Source organism: Schistocerca cancellata, chromosome 6 (genome assembly GCF_023864275.1).
Source record: "Schistocerca cancellata isolate TAMUIC-IGC-003103 chromosome 6, iqSchCanc2.1, whole genome shotgun sequence".
Taxonomy (NCBI): domain Eukaryota; kingdom Metazoa; phylum Arthropoda; class Insecta; order Orthoptera; family Acrididae; genus Schistocerca; species Schistocerca cancellata.
Genome location: NC_064631.1, coordinates 384,752,944 through 384,772,425, shown reverse-complemented (window position 1 = coordinate 384,772,425; position 19,482 = coordinate 384,752,944). Strand labels below are relative to the sequence as shown.

Sequence of the window (19,482 nt, the reverse complement as noted above, 5' to 3'; positions counted from 1 at the left end):
AAGGTCGGCGACAAATAGAACCCCTCTCTGCGCTGGGGGGGTTTCATGGATACCGCCAGAGCAGTGCTAGACGATCTCATAATGGCCACTGGAACCGCTGTGTACGATCAGACTGTCATGGACAGCTTCCGAGAAAGGAAAGTATGACCCAGACGTCCTGTTCGAGTACCTCGCTTGCCACGACAACATCTTGCAGCTCGCAGTCAGCTCTGCTGTGTCCACTGGCAAATTCTTCACTGGAGAAACGTATTATTCACAGACGAGTCCACATACCCTCTGGGCAAGATAATGGTTGTGTTCGTGTGTGGCGACCCTGTGACCGGTACCTCCGACATCCGAAATGTTGTCCAGAAATCGACAGATCTCCCAGGTTCTGTGATGATGTGGAGAGGCTTCAGTGTTGACAGCCATACAGATCTTGTCGTTCTCCATGGTAAGCTTACCGCTAGGCAGTTTATCGAAGAGATCCTGTTGGGCCATGTGGTGGGTTCTGCATTCGATAGAGGCTCCAAACGCCTTCTTATGCAGGGGACCACCTGGAGGGTGTCAGCAGGGATGTCTTGCGAAGTATGGACATTAAAGCAATGGAAAGGCCGGCGATGAGCCCAAACCTAAATCCCATCGTGCAAATGTGGAACATGCTTTACACACGGTGGTAATCCTGTTCCACCACAGATTCGCCAAGAACTCTCATGAGATTTCATTGCAGAATGGAAACGGATGCCACAGAGTGACTTCCGTAGACTTAGCTGGAGTCACAGCGGCACCGATACGGGTGGATTCCGCCGCCTGCCGGTATCTGCCGAAGACGGCCGATCTTTTCAAATCAGTAAGCGACTACGTGAGCGGACACACTGTAGCCAAAAGTGCGGATTTCGACGACAGTTGGTGAAATTCTAATTAGTTTGTTTTCTGCGGTACAGTCGACCGACGTCCCGACTCAAAAAATATTGAGTGCGAGAAACGGATAAGTTTAGTACAATGAAGGGTGAAATAGTGTCATACTGAGGATGAGAAGTATATCAATCGGGATATAGTTCGGAATATGTGGATTGAAATAGCATGTTTACTGGAACGGCATGTCCGTAATATCTCTATCGGTAATAGGCGCAAATTACAACCTCGAAATGTTCAATAGAGAAGGATGTCATGTCTTATGCTTACAGTTACTGTAGTGTTTCTTTTTGTTTGTGGTATATGGGTATTGGATGTCTACAAATGATTATTACTACTGAAGCCTCCTGGCGTTTTTATGCCAGTAGGGTGATGTTTCTATTATACGAACTAATTTACAAATGTAGTGTAGGCTACTATGTGTTTCCACTTTTCAGTGCTTTGTGCTTTGGTTGCCCTAAACTTCACGCTTGTCTTTCACACAGATACTGAACGACGGTCGTTGAAGGTTAACTGACGTATGCTAGCAGAAAGTAAAAAAAAGTTAAAAACAGCAAAACAGAGTATCTTGCATTTCAAGTGAACCGTGATTGATTTTCAAAGAAAATTCTTAAGAATTTATTTTATTTACTAGCGATTCATTAAGAACATTAACACATATCATCACATTATGTAAGCAGGGAAGTGGTTGCCAGGGAGTGACTGATGAAATCATAACCCAATTCTTTTTAACAAATGGGAATTTTATTCACTTTAATAGTTCCTAAAAGCATTTTTTAAAAGAAACAGATCTAAAATTATAATCAGAAAGCGCCCTCTACATATCGAAGCTATAATTTATTCAGAGGCAGAAAGAAACAAGTTTTGACTGTATGACCTTTCGGGCAGAAAACCTTGCCGCTCCCTTTTGACACGGCCGTAGTTACGACTGCTCACAACAGCCTCCGAAAGACTACGCTAGTGCAAATCTGCAACACACCAGATACTTTAAACTAAAGAGTTTTAATAATTTACACAAGCACACAAGTTATGCACCCCCGTAGGAGGGATGGAAATGGTACCAAACACTAACAATTAAAATATTAACCTTGCCACCGAAGGTGCAACTTGATTTTAACTTCTAAGAAAAGTCTTACGGTGAAAGGGTGGCAACTTTATATACTAAAATGATCATTTAAATAGAAGCCCATGAAATGCAATCTTATATAAAGTTCTACAAGGTTGGCCAAACAATAGTTAAGATGCTCTGCAATACACAGATACCGCCTGTCAAGATCATAGGCAATAATATCAAAGTTTCCAAAGATCACAACATATTTCAGGTATTAGGCCGCACACTCCAGGCAATAAATTCGTTAACACACCAAATCCGACGAACATGACATAGGCAGCTACTAACGTACGGTAGATTGATAGGGAGATTATCGAACAACCAGGACTGCAGGTTGCTCTAACCCGCCCCTACTCCACAAGGGAAAAACGGACCACCCAATTTATAAACAACCACCTTCCCGCAGGTGGGCAAACGGAGAATAATGGTGGGACGATCCCAAAGCATAATGGCAGGTGACCTCACCAAGAAAACAAGTAGAATTTAACAAGAGTAAATCAAACAACATATCGCTAATCACTTATCTTCTAATAAACTGCTATTTCTCGAGAAGACCTGGGGCAGCGCTCCCAAATCCTCTCCCGAACCGTCCGCTGCCAGCCGCTTCAACGGACGCAGGAAGGCGCGCCAATCTCCCGCCTCACGGCGTCGCAGCTCGCACCGACCAGACTGATGTCGTGGGTTGAATCCTGTTGTTCTTGTGCCGACCACGAAGTCACTACCCCTCGCTATACGCCGCGGCCCACTGGTCTCACGTGGCGACCTCACATACGCCGACGGTCAAGACGGACAAGTCATCTTGTGTCCCAGTGCGCGACCGACCAACCGATCGATCCAACCACCAATGACTATTGCATGAGCAAACTCGAGCAGACTGGCGGCCTAACGCGCAGACTCAGATGCAGGAAGTAAGCCCCGACCGGGAGACCACTCGCTGAGTTCTCTTACTGGCGGAGTGGGAAGATCCTCATTTTGCCGGCTTTAAAGATTGATCCGAAAGACAGACAGACACTAACTGCCTAACAAACGCGGACGTGAGATAAACTAGCAAGCTGGGGACGACAGACTGACCCATACTGACCGACTGGCGAGCTCATAGCGCCCCTTAAATGCACGTGAACAGGCAACCTTTCCCCTTTCCCACTAGAGGGAGACACCAAAGCTGCGATTGCCACAGCGGCGCCCCCGTCAGAAACGGAGGGCGACTGCTTCACACTACGCTGCGCGCTCTTCAAAACAGCAATTTTTACCACGGCTCATCAAGGTCACCACGATCGATCTCGAGTAGGTAAAACAACGTTTCTCCCTTCATCTCACACATTCGTAAAACGTGTGTGGTTATTCCGATAACTGAAACAGAGTTCACAGTGCTTGCCACTTTCCTTTAGAGGCAGATATAGCTCATTCACATACATTAGGCGCTTTTTTAGTAGCAAAAGCTACAATGTAACACTCGTCTCCAAACACAGGCACCATAGTATACAGCCAACCTTAGGAGGTTAAAATCTAACGCACTTGATACACAGAATGGATTCTAACTTAATAGAACGTAACCCAATCTCCTTCACCGGGCCAAAAACTGTCGAAGGGGTTCGGGCACTCTGTGACCAATCTGACGACCGATGTTATCCGCGACCTCTGGCGAAGGCGTCTGAGAGGTTTCGTTGGTCCCAGAGACAATAAAACCTCACGCGGAGTACTCCACGTACGTATCAGGGAACGGCAAACACTCACGGAGAGCATAAACGTTATTGAAGTTCTCAAAGTCCAATGAAAAGCACTCAGGATGACGGGATGAGTAGTTGTTTCCACTTTGTTTTCGACACCTGTCGGACATCTCAGTTGTTTTTATGTAAAGCTTAGAGGATGAAATGATATTTTGTTGTGTACCTAATTTGTGATAGACAAAGGTATAATTTTGTAACATAAATAGTCTTTACTTATTGCTCAATACATTACTGCAGACGCCCAAAGTCATGTTCTTTGATCATTGTAGGTTGGCGGATATCGAAGAATTGGAACAAAGTCCGAGGGAGTACGTCAGACAGTACCGGAGAAGATAAAAAACATGTAAATTGTAAACGTACAGAAATGATGTATTTGCGTCCTAGAACTCTTCTACATGAGGCATGCATCATTTCTAGGTGGAGGAAATAAGCTGGACGTCTAAAATAAGGCGTTCACATAATCCTTTGACCCCATGGACGGTGAGAAACTGCGGCCCTTTTGTGGAACCGTACCTTCTTCTGAGAAGAATGACAATATTTCATTCATTGCATTGCGTTTTATGTATAAGACCATAAGGCTTTAATTATGTTTTTCCTCACGAAGCTCCTATCTCGCAGTTTGGATCCATTTTCAAAACACATCGCATATTTTTCGTTCTTTCTGCATGGCAATAAATGACCTTCAGTATACGACACGAAATAGTATGAAATTACTTCCGAATTGGAATTTTCACCTCCGGTTTGTGGACTGCTGAGCCCACTCTGGAGAATCGGTGACGACTATAGTTTCACGGAAAATGGGCTTTCAGCTCCTTCCTTGGTGGTGTTCATTTTGCTGAAGGAATTAAGTTTCTTTTATTAGCAATAATTATTTCAGATCAGCATAGGATGAGTCCTTATTATCAGACTAAGTAATTGCATGGTAACTGACTACCAGTTCCTTTGTTTAACATCTTCAGTGCCGATACATGTAGAAAAGTTGCATGACATGAATACTCTCATACGAACTGTACGTCGACAAGGTGTAATCTGGCTGAATCTAAATCCATGCTCTAGAGACCTAAGGTCTATTGTTATAGAGACAATTTAATTTTCCATTCATACCTTTGTAGATTAAGACCGGTCATTCATCTCATCCTGAGCTACTGTGGCTTAGGGCACACTGAACACTTCTACAAAACATAAATGATATACTAATATAACGATCCACAGCTGTTTTTCTCTGTTGCAGTTATTTGTAATGGTTTATACTGGTATTACAAGCACGGGTTACACTCTGAGAGCGGGTGGTTACCGAAACTCATCTTAACATTCAATCAAAACATAGTCCCACGAACGCTCACTAAGCACACACAGCTCTTCGAGAATCGTTGGAGTCAGCTCTTGTGCGTGAATATGCTTTTGTAGACATCTGCGTCGTGTGAAACAGAGGACAGAGGTTACGTGGCTTAGTGTAACGGACACATAGGGTCACGATGTCAATGAACACCTGGTTTCGGCTCTTAAACAGTATGAGAACGTTAGTATCGTACGTTGTCTTCTTTAACATTAGGGTGTACGGATGTGCCAAGAATCAATAAAAATGCCAACTGGGTCCGAAATCCCTGGGCTAGCAGGACAGAGCGGATGGAGTTATATTTGTGGAAAGGGGCCACAATAAGTTACTGTCAGTTGCACTGAACATATAAACTTTATCTCTTAAAACAATCACACAAACAAGAATGAAAAACTCTCAAAGTTTTAACGGAAGACCTGCTTTGATTTAATTTAGATCGTCTGAAGGCCACATCGAAAATCCAAGGCACAAGGCCCAAACAAGGAATAGAGGTACAGGAATTCTTCTGGAGGTTTCACTCCTTTAGAAATTTTTTTTTATCTTCAATATAAATAGGCTGAAGGCCTTAGCTTAAATTATTCCCATAGAACTAGGCTGAAGGCCTCACATTAATCAAGAACAGTCTTATGGCTTAAGGCCGAGACAAATATTTTCAAGTTTTAATCTAAGTAGACTGAAAACTTGGCTGAAGGCCGCATATCAGCAAAACAGTTTAATGGCTTAAGGCCTAGAATGAAGAGCATCCAATTTGAAAAAGGCTGAAGGTCTTATCTTAAAAAATTCGTGTAAAACTCTTCTGAAGGCCTCATACTAAAGATTAACAATCTTATGACTTAAGGGCAAGACAAGGATTTTGAATTTTTAATTTAAGAGAGATTAAAAAGTCAGCTGAAGGTCACACACCGTGTAAAAACGAATTTTACAGCTTCAGGCCTAAAGAGAAGAGCTTCTACATTTCAACTAAAATAGGCTAAAGGCTTTATCCTAAAATGCTTCACATAAAACTCTGCTGAAGGCCATATACGAAACGCAAACAATCTCACGGCCCAGACAAAGAAATTTCCAATTTTTAATTTAAGCTGGAAAATTCGACTGAAGGCCACATACAAACTAGAAAATATTTCTTACAGCTTAAGGCCTAGACAAAATTTTTCAACTTTTGACTTGAAGGCTGAAAACTCGGCTGAAGGTCATATACCAACTTGAAAAATATTTATGGCTTAAGGCCTCGGAATGAGGAATTTTCAATTTTGATTTTGAAAGACTGAAACTCGGTTGAAGGCCACATACCAAACACGAAGCAACTTTTTTTCTGACTTAAGCCTAAGAAGAAAAGCCTTGCAATTTTAGTAAGCTAAAACTAGGTTGAAGGCCACACAGAGTATTTAAGACTAAAAAGGAAATCACTATGTAAAACACAAGGAGCGGCGCTCAGAAGGTTCCAAGGATCGGCCTTGGAAGGTAACACTAACGCACATTTAGGTGACACAGGCTGCCAGACTAACCTCTTAATCGGAAGGAAACCCAACCGAAAGCTAGCCAACGAACCAACCAACAAGATCAGTTCTGCTCCACCCGACCAGCGAAACGACAAGATGCCAGTAGCACAACGTTCTTGATACTGGTGTCCAATCCAGCCATGTCAGAATAAACACCCAAAACTAACAATAACACCTCACCTGTCGAACTACACGCCCTGCTGGACAGCATCAACACAACGAGAAAATACACTACCGAAAACTACGTCAACGACCAGAGCAGGTCACCCAAACGTCAACGGCCACAAGGCAGAAGATACCGCTGGTACACTTTATTAATGAAGGAATGAATTAAATTAAGTTAAACACGACACAGGAAGATGGCTGCAATTCTAGTCGACTTCAATGCACACACGTTGTTGCTCGCGGGAATCTCCCAGAAAGCGACAACCAAGATCAAAAGAAGAGATGTGATAGCAATTGAGGCTTGATAGTTGGCTAAGTGAGCATTCAATCTTAGTGTCCAGGATCAATGGGCGACAAACTTCGTAACCCTCGCAAGAAGCACCTCACAACTCCAACCATGCGTGCACGCTGTCAGCAGCTCCAGCCTGATCACGCACCACGGACACTTCCTTGCTGCTCTGCCCCAACCGACAACTGCCACACACACCACAGCCAGAAAAATATCCGCCACACCAAAGATGGTACAGCAGTACTAATATCGATGCACGCTACTGCTGCCACTCACGGAGAGAAGATAGCAATGTTTTTGCGGTAACCAATGAAGACATACGACACCACTGGATTGCAACCAATTATAAACAAACAAGGCATGACGCGAGCCAGTCACGGCTCAAGGTCCTATAAACACAAACTCGTAAAAAAGCAGAACAACTTTTTGTTAACAACGTTTTTATTTCAGTGGTGTAGCGAAGACTGCACAAATGGTATGCGCCAATTTTCGATTTACTATCTCGCATTTAATGCTCTGTTAACAATGGGGATCTCGCAATAGCCAAGTAACCCTTATTTTTAGAGCAAACTTTCCTTTTGAATACTCCTCTAGTGCCAAAAAGGAACAGAATGATGGGGACGAAATAGGGAAGGTCATTTTGGAATATGAACTGAACCCGAAGACTGGTCTGAACACTCAAGTGCTGTACTAGACATGATCCTAATGAAGGCGCTATGCCGATGCCGTCTTCCGACTTTTGAACTAGCTTAGCCAGCGTGGAAAAGGGGGACATGCAGTTTACCATAAGCTCTGGAAAACAGCGTGACTTTGTATTAATCACAACAGTACATCATTTACGGTCCTTGAGGAAGCATTAGCTACTAGAAAAAATTTACAGCACTGTTTCGGGATCGAAACCTGGATCTTAAAAATATGGTAATGGTACATGGTTATCGATTTCCAGTGTACGAATTTTCTGTTGTTTCAGAATCAGACACTACATGAGTTTGCCCTGGTTTCAGTTCACTTATAGAACTATATGCTGTAATTGGACGCCATGGGCACCAGTACGGCAGCATGACGCTACGGGTATTCCTTAACTTTGTAGCCCCAGAAAGACAACGTTGTCTTAGTAGGTAGTAGACAACCAGGAAGACCAACAGTTGTGATATTTATTTGTCTCAGACGTCATGTATCTTTTCAGCCCTACTCTAATCCGTTGTCAATCTGAAACGAATTGTGAGCATTATTTTCTCTACAGATATGTATGCGTGATGACGTGGATGTACTGTCTTCTAAAATTTATTTTCGTTAACATTTACAAAAGGAAAGCCAAAACGTGAACGGTTTTCTCTCTTAGAATTTCTGCTTTACTACTTCATTATTACTAAAATTTCTCATAACTCTCTATTGCTACCACTGCTACTTTTACTGTCGTTACGTTGTTCTGCTGAAATAATTGAACATGTTTGTGTAATCTGTGCCGTTGATACCACTTAAAACTTAATTACGAATATGAGAATATTGAGTAGGTCTAACTGAATAAGAGGAATTTATAGTATCTCTAATAACATAATTTTGGAGACAGATCTGCCAAATGGAAAACTGAGTCAAACAATGTTTATCATAAGGCAGGCCCAAACCTCAAAATTAAGGAAAATTAGCACTCATGCATAACTAATACAATGTGCCTTTTTTATTTTTAACCAACCTGCTATTATCAATAAATGTTTTAATTTATTTTAGTTGCTTGCTTGTAAAAGACAGTTTATAGTAGAAATGATTCAGCATTTAAATAAGGTATCGAGTTTCCATTACTGAAGCAATTTTTCTTTTCTTGACGTTTCAATCTCAATCTGTTGTGCAGTTGTATGCCAATTTCATTTTGCGCCTAATGTTTTCTATTAGGCAATAATGAGCGGAGTGTAGTAATTTCTTATAAAAAACACTACTGTAAGTTGAAGCTGTTCACATATAGTATGACAAAAAGGCACAAATTGAATAGCCTTCCAGAAGAAGTGACAGTTTTGGCCTCAGAAAACTAAAATAATGCAGTGCGCGATAAATGTGAAAGTGAGACTCGTTAGCTATTAGATGCTATTATACAGATGTAACTATCGAAGACGAGGACAGACGTTTCATACTGACCTGCATTTCTCTCTACGGTACTGCTTTCTTTTTGCCTAATAGCAATAACTCTAAAAATGGAGAAGACAATAATATTAGAAATTTTCTTCAAATTAATTAAAATTATAATCATTTTGCAGGAACGAAATTTTTTCTGAAGCACCAGCGAATCCAGACTAAACGAGTTTAGCATGCTACAGCAACATGGAATTTCTGAAGGTTAATGTGCAAAATGCTAGACAATTTTTGTCACCGTATTAATCGTTAAGAAGCACTTATGTAAGTATAATTAATGTTTGCCTGTAATTTGTCATATCAATTATAACTTTTCAATAACTGTACACTGCATATCAAAGTGCACTTGGACGATTGTAAGATGTGAACAGTGAGAGTTTTTGAAAATCTGTTGCATATACTAATGTACATGAATTCATATAACAGACTAAGATAATAAATCTGTCATTGTTTCGATTCCACAATGAGTTGAAGATACTCAGATGATGTTTTGAGCTAATTAAATCGTAAATAAAATTATGATCTATTTGCTTTATTGGTGTGGGTTTATTTACTAGATTTCGCAAATACCGCTGTTCCAATACAGTGAGGAATGACAACAGCGTAATTTAAATGTATTACGTTTTAGTACAAATTTTCAGATCAGTAATAATTTAATAACGAATGTTGATTCGTGTTTATAGAAATGCGTCAGCACAGTCATGGCAAAAGTTGAAATATTTTTATAGAGAGTAATCATACAGTTTTATACATTTGATGGCAGACATAAATTGACATTGCCTTACCTTTCCTGTTCTTGTATATGTTTTTTAACAGAAATGTCATCTTTATAGGAATGTTGCCGTAGACGAGAATATAACTAGAGATTCTGTGACACCACACGTACGAAATTTCTCATCTGAAAGTATAAATGGAGAATGAAGCACATGAACTGTCAGTCTTTGGGTAAATACAGTGTTACATCAGATTGTTCAGCATATATATATATATATAGTGTGTGTGTGTGTCTGTGTCTATGTATTTTTGTACATGATTGGACTTAGTGTAAAATATAGGTTTGCTCTACAGCTCTGTGGTTTGAAACCAAGAAATTCCGAAAATGTATTAGGATTTTCCATATATAATTGTGAACATCAATCCCATCAACTATTCTCCCTCACTTCATGGAAGTGGACACATCATGCAGTAAATAAAATTCAAATTGTGTCATAGTGTTCTTTAGTATAGTGATAGAAAGTGCAGGAGGATTAATCCTCTATCCTTAGCCATGGGAAATCCATCCTCTAAAACTGTGGTAGCATTAGGAATAACCCGCATTATGGCAAGGATGTAATTATTTAGAGTAGTTATTCGTAATAAATGACATGTTCACATTACATCATGGATAAACCTATCAGTACGAAATGATTCAATGTTCCTTTCCATATGTGGTACAACTCATCCATCTGAGGGGCTTCTGATATATCTAGGGACCTGTTAAAAGTTCACTCACTGTGCTTGCTGAGTAGGTCCGTAATTCTAGATAAGGTACTGTATGTACAACTGCTGTTTGCCTAATGTTCGGAATGGGAAGCATCCCTTGTTAGACTGTGGCTGTAACTGATACAGTAAATTATGAAGACCTTTTAATATGTTGCTAACATACTCGGTAGTCACAGATTTTCGACGTCTCCGGAGAGACAGGGAATTCTAAATATTGACAGATCTCAAGCCGTTAACATCTGTCTTTAAACAGCGCCCAGAGAACCAATACCTAGGCAGCTGTGTTATTTGGAATTTGTCAGTCACATCACCACAGATATTCGATACCTTTCTCAAGGAGGCAACATTCCAGCCGATAGATGTTCCAGAGTTGCAGATATTTGAAAAATATTTGTGTTTAAGTGAATTAAAGTGGATCAGAATTGATCACGAAACAGGCACACCTTCAAGTCTCAGTGGTGAATTTAGTGTACACAGCAGATTTACTAATTTTAAAATTCGTCAGAGCAGAAATGAGTTGCAACATAGCCAGCCATTATTAGGTGAGAGTGCAATGCATTGCAGTGTAGGACATGGTTAACTGACGTTTCGAAGCGGAGCCAGCTGGGCGCGGTATAGCAACAGCTGACACTGCAACACACTAGCGGAAGGACCGAAGCCTTTCCTCACTTGCTACCATGGAAGTGTTTAGAGTACGTGCCTTAAGCTCTGTACGAAGATATTCTGGAGGTTATAAGTACACAGCCATTCATGTACTAATATATTCCTGTCTCAGTAGCAAAGCCTACACCAAGGGCCTGTGACATGTGGAGCGACATCCCAGAATGCAGTACGGGATCCACTACTCATCCATGGGACAGGGAATATGGCATAAGAGAGCCACCATAGGAGCAGAGGGCCGCCAGCTCACTGGAGGTAGTCCAATCATCAGCTGCGTCACAGTGCTGCCATCACAGTCACATCTGGAAACATCGCTGAAGCGGCATTTAAGTGCTGCCATGCATCAGCAGTGTCAGATATCTGTTGTCTTCAACGAGAGGACACGGGATGCCTCCACCAACATGTTCCTGATATACACTCCTGGAAATTGAAATAAGAACACCGTGAATTCATTGTCCCAGGAAGGGGAAACTTTATTGACACATTCCTGGGGTCAGATACATCACATGATCACACTGACAGAACCACAGGCACATAGTCACAGGCAACAGAGCATGCACAATGTCGGCACTAGTACCTTTCGCAGCAATGCAGGCTGCTATTCTCCCATGGAGACGATCGTAGAGATGCTGGATGTAGTCCTGTGGAACGGCTTGCCATGCCATTTCCACCTGGCGCCTCAGTTGGACCAGCGTTCGTGCTGGGCGTGCAGACCGCGTGAGACGACGCTTCATCCAGTCCCAAACATGCTCAATGGGGGACAGATCCGGAGATCTTGCTGGCCAGGGTAGTTGACTTACACCTTCTAGAGCACGTTGGGTGGCACGGGATACATGCGGACGTGCATTGTCCTGTTGGAACAGCAAGTTCCCTTGCCGGTCTAGGAATGGTAGAACGATGGGTTCGATGACGGTTTGGATGTACCGTGCACTATTCAGTGTCCCCTCGACGATCACCAGTGGTGTACGGCCAGTGTAGGAGATCGCTCCCCACACCATGATGCCGGGTGTTGGCCCTGTGTGCCTCGGTCGTATGCAGTCCTGATTGTGGCGCTCACCTGCACGGCGCCAAACACGCATACGACCATCATTGGCACCAAGGCAGAAGCGACTCTCATCGCTGAAGACGACACGTCTCCATTCGTCCCTCCATTCACGCCTGTCGCGACACCACTGGAGGCGGGCTGCACGATGTTGGGCGTGAGCGGAAGACGGCCTAACGGTGTGCGGGACCGTAGCCCAGCTTCATGGAGACGGTTGCGAATGGTCCTCGCCGATACCCCAGGAGCAACAGTGTCCCTAATTTGCTGGGAAGTGGCGGTGCGGTCCCCTACGGCACTGCGTAGGATCCTACGGTCTTGGCGTGCATCCGTGCTTCGCTGCGGTCCGGTCCCAGGTCGACGGGCACGTGCACCTTCCGCCGACCACTGGCAACAACATCGATGTACTGTGGAGACCTCACGCCCCACGTGTTGAGCAATTCGGCGGTACGTCCATCCGGCCTCCAGCATGCCCACTATACGCCCTCGCTCAAAGTCCGTTAACTGCACATACGGTCCATGTCCACGCTGTCGCGGCATGCTACCAGTGTTAAAGACTGCGATGGAGCTCCGTATGCCACGGAAAACTGGCTGACACTGACGGCGGCGGTGCACAAATGCAGCGCAGCTAGCGCCATTCGACGGCCAACACCGCGGTTCCTGGTGTGTCCGCTGTGCCGTGCGTGTGATCATTGCTTGTACAGCCCTCTCGCAGTGTCCGGAGCAAGTATGGTGGGTCTGACACACCGGTGTCAATGTGTTCTTTTTTCCATTTCCAGGAGTGTATTACTGCTGAGGCCCAGAATCCAAGGGTCATTTGACACTGAATGCCACTGTCAGTGATGTCTCCGGCTACAGCTGTAATGGCAGTGTGTCACCACAGCTGACGAGGACTACGAACTTCCTTCAGCAAGGACGCGGCTCCCTTGTGACTCAGGGCAGGCGGCCCTGTCTCTTGATCGAACAGTGGACCTCATACTGCGTTATGGGATGTCATTCCAGGTGCCATGACTTCTTCGTGGTATTGAGATGAAAATCATTTAATATACAAAGGGCTGAGTACTTACACAATGAAGACTATGTTCATTAACACTCTCACCTACCTGTGGCAGGTTCTGTTGCAATCGTGCTTGTTATATCAGTGTGTTGAACTTACAAGGCACAAAAACCACTGATATAGGTCACGGAAAAAGCGACTTGATAAAATTATTTCTCATTATGTGGTGAGACGTCTATGCTACATTTTCATATTATAGTTTTATGTATGGAAAAATCAAATCTGTTTTCAGTATGATTTTGGCTATCATTATGACTGTCAAACAAGCCAATTCAGTAATTACTGAATTTTCATGAGAGGAAGGACACTGTGATTTACAAATTATTACAGTATATAATTCACATGTATTGCTGGGTAATGCAAATCGAAACATCAGGAAACTGCAGAGAAACGTTACGGAAGTAAATCTTCTCTGTTTACAGAGCTTCTCAGAATATAGTTTTGGAAGTTACTATTGCAGTTTTCTTTGACACACATTTTTAAGCCATGTTCCTTGCATGTTACGTTCACCATGATTGATAACTTACTACAAACAGATTACTGGTTGCAATTTTCCACAAGATTGCCTTGTAATTTTTCAAAGTTAAACGTGACCTGTTTCATTAATTACATTATGATTGTAATTTTAACGTAATTAGACTTTTCTTCATTGCAGGAACTTGAAATTTCTTCCGATTTCGGTTATCCCTCCTTCTTTCAATTTGATTCTCACATTATATTTGAACACACCTCAGTTTCCCTGTTGATCTTGTTTTATATCCCACTGATAAAATGCAATGACTTACACTATATACAGCAGACATATGAGTAACACATTATTTCAGCGAATAGTTGAAGAACAATAGTAGAGACGCTGCCTATTACCTACAAAAATTAGAATCTTAGTTTCATAAATTATTATTTCAGTAGAGATATTGAAAGCTGTTTCTTGTAAGTATCTTGTTAACAACAGCATAACTTGAAAAGTTTATGTACTAAAAATCAGTAAAACAAAAGTTTAGGTAAAACATTAATAAACTCAGAAAACTGGTTATAAGGACGAAACTGAATTTTCAAATTCTTCATAGTTTTAGGAGCTTGGTACAATTATCCCAATGTAATGCTTTTTTAAACAGTAAAAGTACTAGATGGATTTTAAGCTAATCCTGGAGAATCTTAATCTCTTACCTTCCTTTTCTTAGACTCAACATGTCTTCAGCTTCGAGGTCTTTAGCTGTTAATTATTATCAGAATCCCACCTCTGTGAGACAAGGCGTTACCGCTGCCTTGTTGCCAGAAGTATCTATATGTTTGATGCATAACTACACGAAATTTAATTTAATCTGGCTTTACCTGCATATGGATTCAACTTCTTGCTCTTAGGTAACCAATGCACATGGTAAGTTATATCTCTATATAAACATTTCACTTTATTACTTTTGGAGATCCTACATCATACGTTATGACATATTTTGTCTGCTGCACTATTTGCATATTTCAACTTTACTACTGGATGTAATCTGTACAAATAAGATGACTATAATCAATTATCCTTCCATGCAACTGATCGTCACGGATATTAATCAAACTGAATTGTGATATGAGAATATGGAGATCCTTTCATGTTACCGATATTTTAAGTTTGAAATGTTGTTTTATCTTGACATCTTTAGGCACAGCCGGATGTTTCGTGAAGCTATATAATTGCTCGAATGCATGGAGCGTAACAGGAGCCATTATTCAAAGCGCTGCTTAGCTCGAAAGCACAAATCTGCAAGGCATGGAAGTCAAAGAAGATTCGAATGCATCTACTGACAGAGGCTGAACATCGGTAAACTACAGGCTTAGATTGTCAGTCATGTTTCGGCAAATGAATGTACAGTATAATGGCTACCTGGAAAACAAAACAAAACACGGGATTTGGCTTTATCCTGTGAGACTTATCACAAAAACGAATCCCATGTGAAGCTTGAAACTTGAGCGTCCCGTGACTACTCTACCCACCGATTCATTAACGGAAACTTTGAGACAAATCGCTTGATACGGGCATATCTTCAGGTCCAGATTGTATACCGATTAGGTTCCTTTCTGATTACGCTGATACAATAGCTCCCTACTTAGCAATTATATACAACCGCTCGCTCACCGATAGATCTGTACTTACAGATTGAAAAATTTCGCACGTCGCACCAGTATTTAAGACGGGTAGTAGGAGTAATCCATCGAACTACAGACCTGTATCATTGACGCCAGTTTGCAGTAGGGTTTTGGTGGATATATTGTATTCAAACATTATGAATCAACTCGAAGGGAACGATCTATTGATACGTAATCAGCATGGTTTCAGAAAACATCGTTCTTGTGCAACGCAGCTAGATCTTTATTCGCACGAAGTAATGGCCGCTATCGACAGGGGATCTCAGGTTGATTCCGTATTTCTGGATTTTCGGAAAGCTTTTGACACCGTTCCTCACAAGCGACCTCTAATCAAGCTGCGGGCCTATGGGGTATCGTCTCAGTTGTGCGACTGGATTCGTGATTTCCTGTCAGGAAGGTCGCAGTACGTAGTAATAGACGGCAAATCATCGGGTAAAATTGAAGTGATATCAGGTGTTCCCCAGGGAAGCGTCCTGGGACCTCTGCTGTTCCTGATCTATATAAATGACCTGGGTGACAATCTGAGCAGTTCTCTTAGGTTGTTCGCAGATGATGCTGAAATTTACCGTCTAGTAAGGTCATCCGAGGACCAGTATCAGTTGAAAAGCGATTTAGAAAAGATTGCTGTATGGTGGGGCAGGTGGCAGTTGCCGCTAAATAACGAAAAGTTTGGGGTGATCCACATTAGTTCCAAAAGAAATCCGTTGGCATTCGATTACTCGATAAATAGTACAATTCTCAAGGCTGCCAATTCAACTAAGTACCTGGGTGTTAAAATTACGAACAACTTCAGTTGGAAAGACCACATAGATAATATTGTGGGGAAGGCGAGCCAAAGATTGCGTTTCATTGGCAGGACACGTAGAAGATGCAACAAGTCCACTAAAGAGACAAGTTACACTACACTCGTTCGTCCCCTGTTAGAATATTGCTGCGCGGTGTGGGATCCTTACCAGGTGCGATTGACGGAGTACATCGAAAGGGTGCAAAAAAGGGCAGCTCGTTTTGTATTATCACGTAATAGGGGAGAGAGTGTGGCAGATATGATACGCGAGTTGGGATGGAAGTCATTAAAGCAAAGACATTTTTCGTCGCAGCGAGATCTATTTACGAAATTTCAGTCACCAACTTTCTCTTCCGAATGCGAAAATATTTTGTTGAGTCCAACATACATAGGTAGGAATGATCATCAAAATCAAATAAGAGAAATCAGAGCTCGAACAGAAAGGTTTAGGTGTTCGTTTTTCCCGCGCGCTGTTCGGAAGTGGAATGGTAGAGAGGTTCGATGAACCTTCAGCCAAGCTCTTAAATGTGAATTGCAGAATAATCATGTAGATATAGATGTAGATGTTGTTTGCGGGATGGCTTTGATTGGTTTGACTCATCACAAATTTGTCAGCAACGGCTCTTTGGAATAAGAGTAGGCGGTCATTCCTTTCTTCGAACCGTCGCTATAGTGTGGTCTTGACTGAGACAAAGATAACAGGGAATTCTCCAGCTTAGGATCGTCAGGTGCTCTGGAACGTTCTTTAATTCTTACAGTCTTGTGCCCAACTACGCTATGTTGGCTAAAACTGCAGAGTCTTCACGATACGTGTGGTCTTGTGTTACGAATGACCTTGATTGGAGTTAACGCTGAGAGTGGCGTGCGGCAGGAGTTAATGTGCCTTAATGACCAGATGTGTTAGTGAATGGCGTGTCCTTAGGTATTTATTATGAGCAGTGAGTGCACAGTTGAATTCTTCCCCAAAATATTCCTTTAAGCATAGTACATCTCCTTCCGACAGTTTCTTCCTGTTCACGCGGATTATCCAACGCTGGTAAATGTCTGCGAGAAAAGTGCGTAAGCCTTTTTGGTGGAAACTTTGACATAGGCATTTATATACTCACCCCAGGATTTCAGAGTTTCGCTGTCTTTGTTGCATCCTATGAATGCCACATTATGAATTTCAGAAGATTCAACTGCAATGGGTCGCAGTTATCTGAAGTCTAAGTAGTCTGTTTCGGCCTGGCTTTGCGGTTGCGGTCTCCGTACCTTGCCTGAAGAATTCGCTTTGTGTCTTCGTAAGCAGAAGCAGTCACTGGTTTGCCATTGGCCACCTGTTTGGGCTCACTCACGAGATTTTCTCTTAGGAGTACGTGTTTATTACCAATAGGCACGGAAGTATTCTATCGACACAGCTTTCAAATTGTTCCCCAAATATGGGCCATGTCTTAATTTCTCAAGAGAATGGTTCGAGATTAGGAGACGGCAGATTAACTGACGCAGCGATATGAACCACAGGCAATTCTGTATTTTTGAAAATTGAATGTGTTTCGCCTTGACGAGATACTCGTCGGAAACAACGAAGTCGGTGTTGCACTCCTCGTCCGAGAGATGATTGTGTACAGCTTCGTCAAGCTTTGAGAGAAGTGATAGCTTTTCTTCCTAGCTTTCCCTGCGGTATTTAATGTAATGTACTGGTGTTTCATCTGACAACTCCGCAACCACGGATACTAGACGCGTGACCCGACTTCTGGGACGAGATAGTAATCTTCTAAAACCTTGAAACCCTTAAAGAGATATACTTGTTCTTAGCTTCCAAACAATACGCTATGCGCGCTGTCAAAACGTTTCAACTGTTTGACCTTAGCAAAGACTGACGACGTGAAGCAAATTGCTATGTCGAGAGACGCCAGAGGCTACCGTGTGCGAAAATTGACGACAAATTTTACATTAAACACGCACAACGATATGACCTTTTTCGGCTGGATAATGCACTTTCTAAAGCTTAAATAATGGCAGCAGCAGGTTCAGTAGATCGTGATTATTTTCCCCTCAACCGCAAGTGCAGTGGGCAGTGTCAGTCCTAATCTACAGCGCGCAGTCGCATCATACATTTCCAATGTTGTAGCAGCTCCGTCTTCCGTCAGTGACAAGAAGGGGGGAGTGTACCGTCCAATAACAGCCCGCGAGTTCCCAGTTCCCGTTTTTCGGCACCAGAAAATGTCACCGCCGAGTTCAGAAAATGAAGAAGTACAACCCATCACTTAATTGAATATTTATTTACATAATAACAACAAGACAGTCAATGATATTATATAAACATAGCAACAAAGATGATGTGCTGAAGATAAAGGTGTACAGCGTTTCTGATCTTTCATATAAATGACACAGATCTGTTACATTATCGAAACGTAGATCGGTTAACATTTATCTCAAAGTCACTGCTGTAGTTCGACGGACATGTAAGTCGATGGAATGGAGAAACTGTTGCAGTAAATATGTTTTCATACGTTTCTTAGGTTACAGACCTCATGGCGTTCCATTTCTCGAAATTTCTTCTGCTTACATTCATGTAACTGTTATCAGTATACCGTGACAATCAATTTACCAAAGTGCCAGTTTAGAGAACAGAGATTCTCCCATCGCTGCCGCTGGAATTACCTTTATCAATACTTAATCGACTCAAAACTTTGGTTGCAACTTAACCCAAAGAATGAACAGTCACCATGGTATCACAGTGGCACATAGTGGTGGAATTGTCTTCCTGGGTAACAGCATCAGAAGCAATTTTATTGCATCATTACAGTTACAAACCTGCGCGGGGAAAGAATCCAACAGACTGTAATTTACAGCCCAACATAAACATTTTATTTCATCCCCGTACTGTCGCAGCTTGGCTAGAGGCAACCAACTGGCTTGAACTGGCAGAATCCTGCTTTACAGTTGTGCTGGAGATTTTAATTGGCCCTCTCCCTGGGTACATCTAGCTCTCTTTGGGACTGACCCTGCACTAGGTTCGCTACGGCGTGTGCTACGTTCGCTCCGGAGGACCATGGGCACCGGTATCTCCAGATCACTGCTGCCACCAATTTTATCACCGGACGCTAAAGAATAGTCTGTAGTAAAACAAGTGAATCTTGTAGCTGACAGTTATCACGAATTAGAGTAAAGTAAAACATAGAAACGAAAGTGTAAGT

General features: G+C 42.3%; 1 long non-coding RNA gene across 2 annotated transcripts in view; it reads left to right on the top strand.

Annotated features, from left to right (window-relative positions):
• Positions 1–19,482, top strand: part of LOC126190926 (uncharacterized) — a 49,668-nt gene that overhangs the window by 7,641 nt on the left and 22,545 nt on the right. For both annotated transcript variants that reach the window (XR_007538298.1, XR_007538297.1), the window contains exons 2-4: positions 9,271–9,409; positions 9,979–10,090; positions 14,565–14,761. This is a non-coding gene — a long non-coding RNA (uncharacterized LOC126190926). The remainder of the gene's footprint in view (positions 1–9,270; positions 9,410–9,978; positions 10,091–14,564; positions 14,762–19,482) is intronic.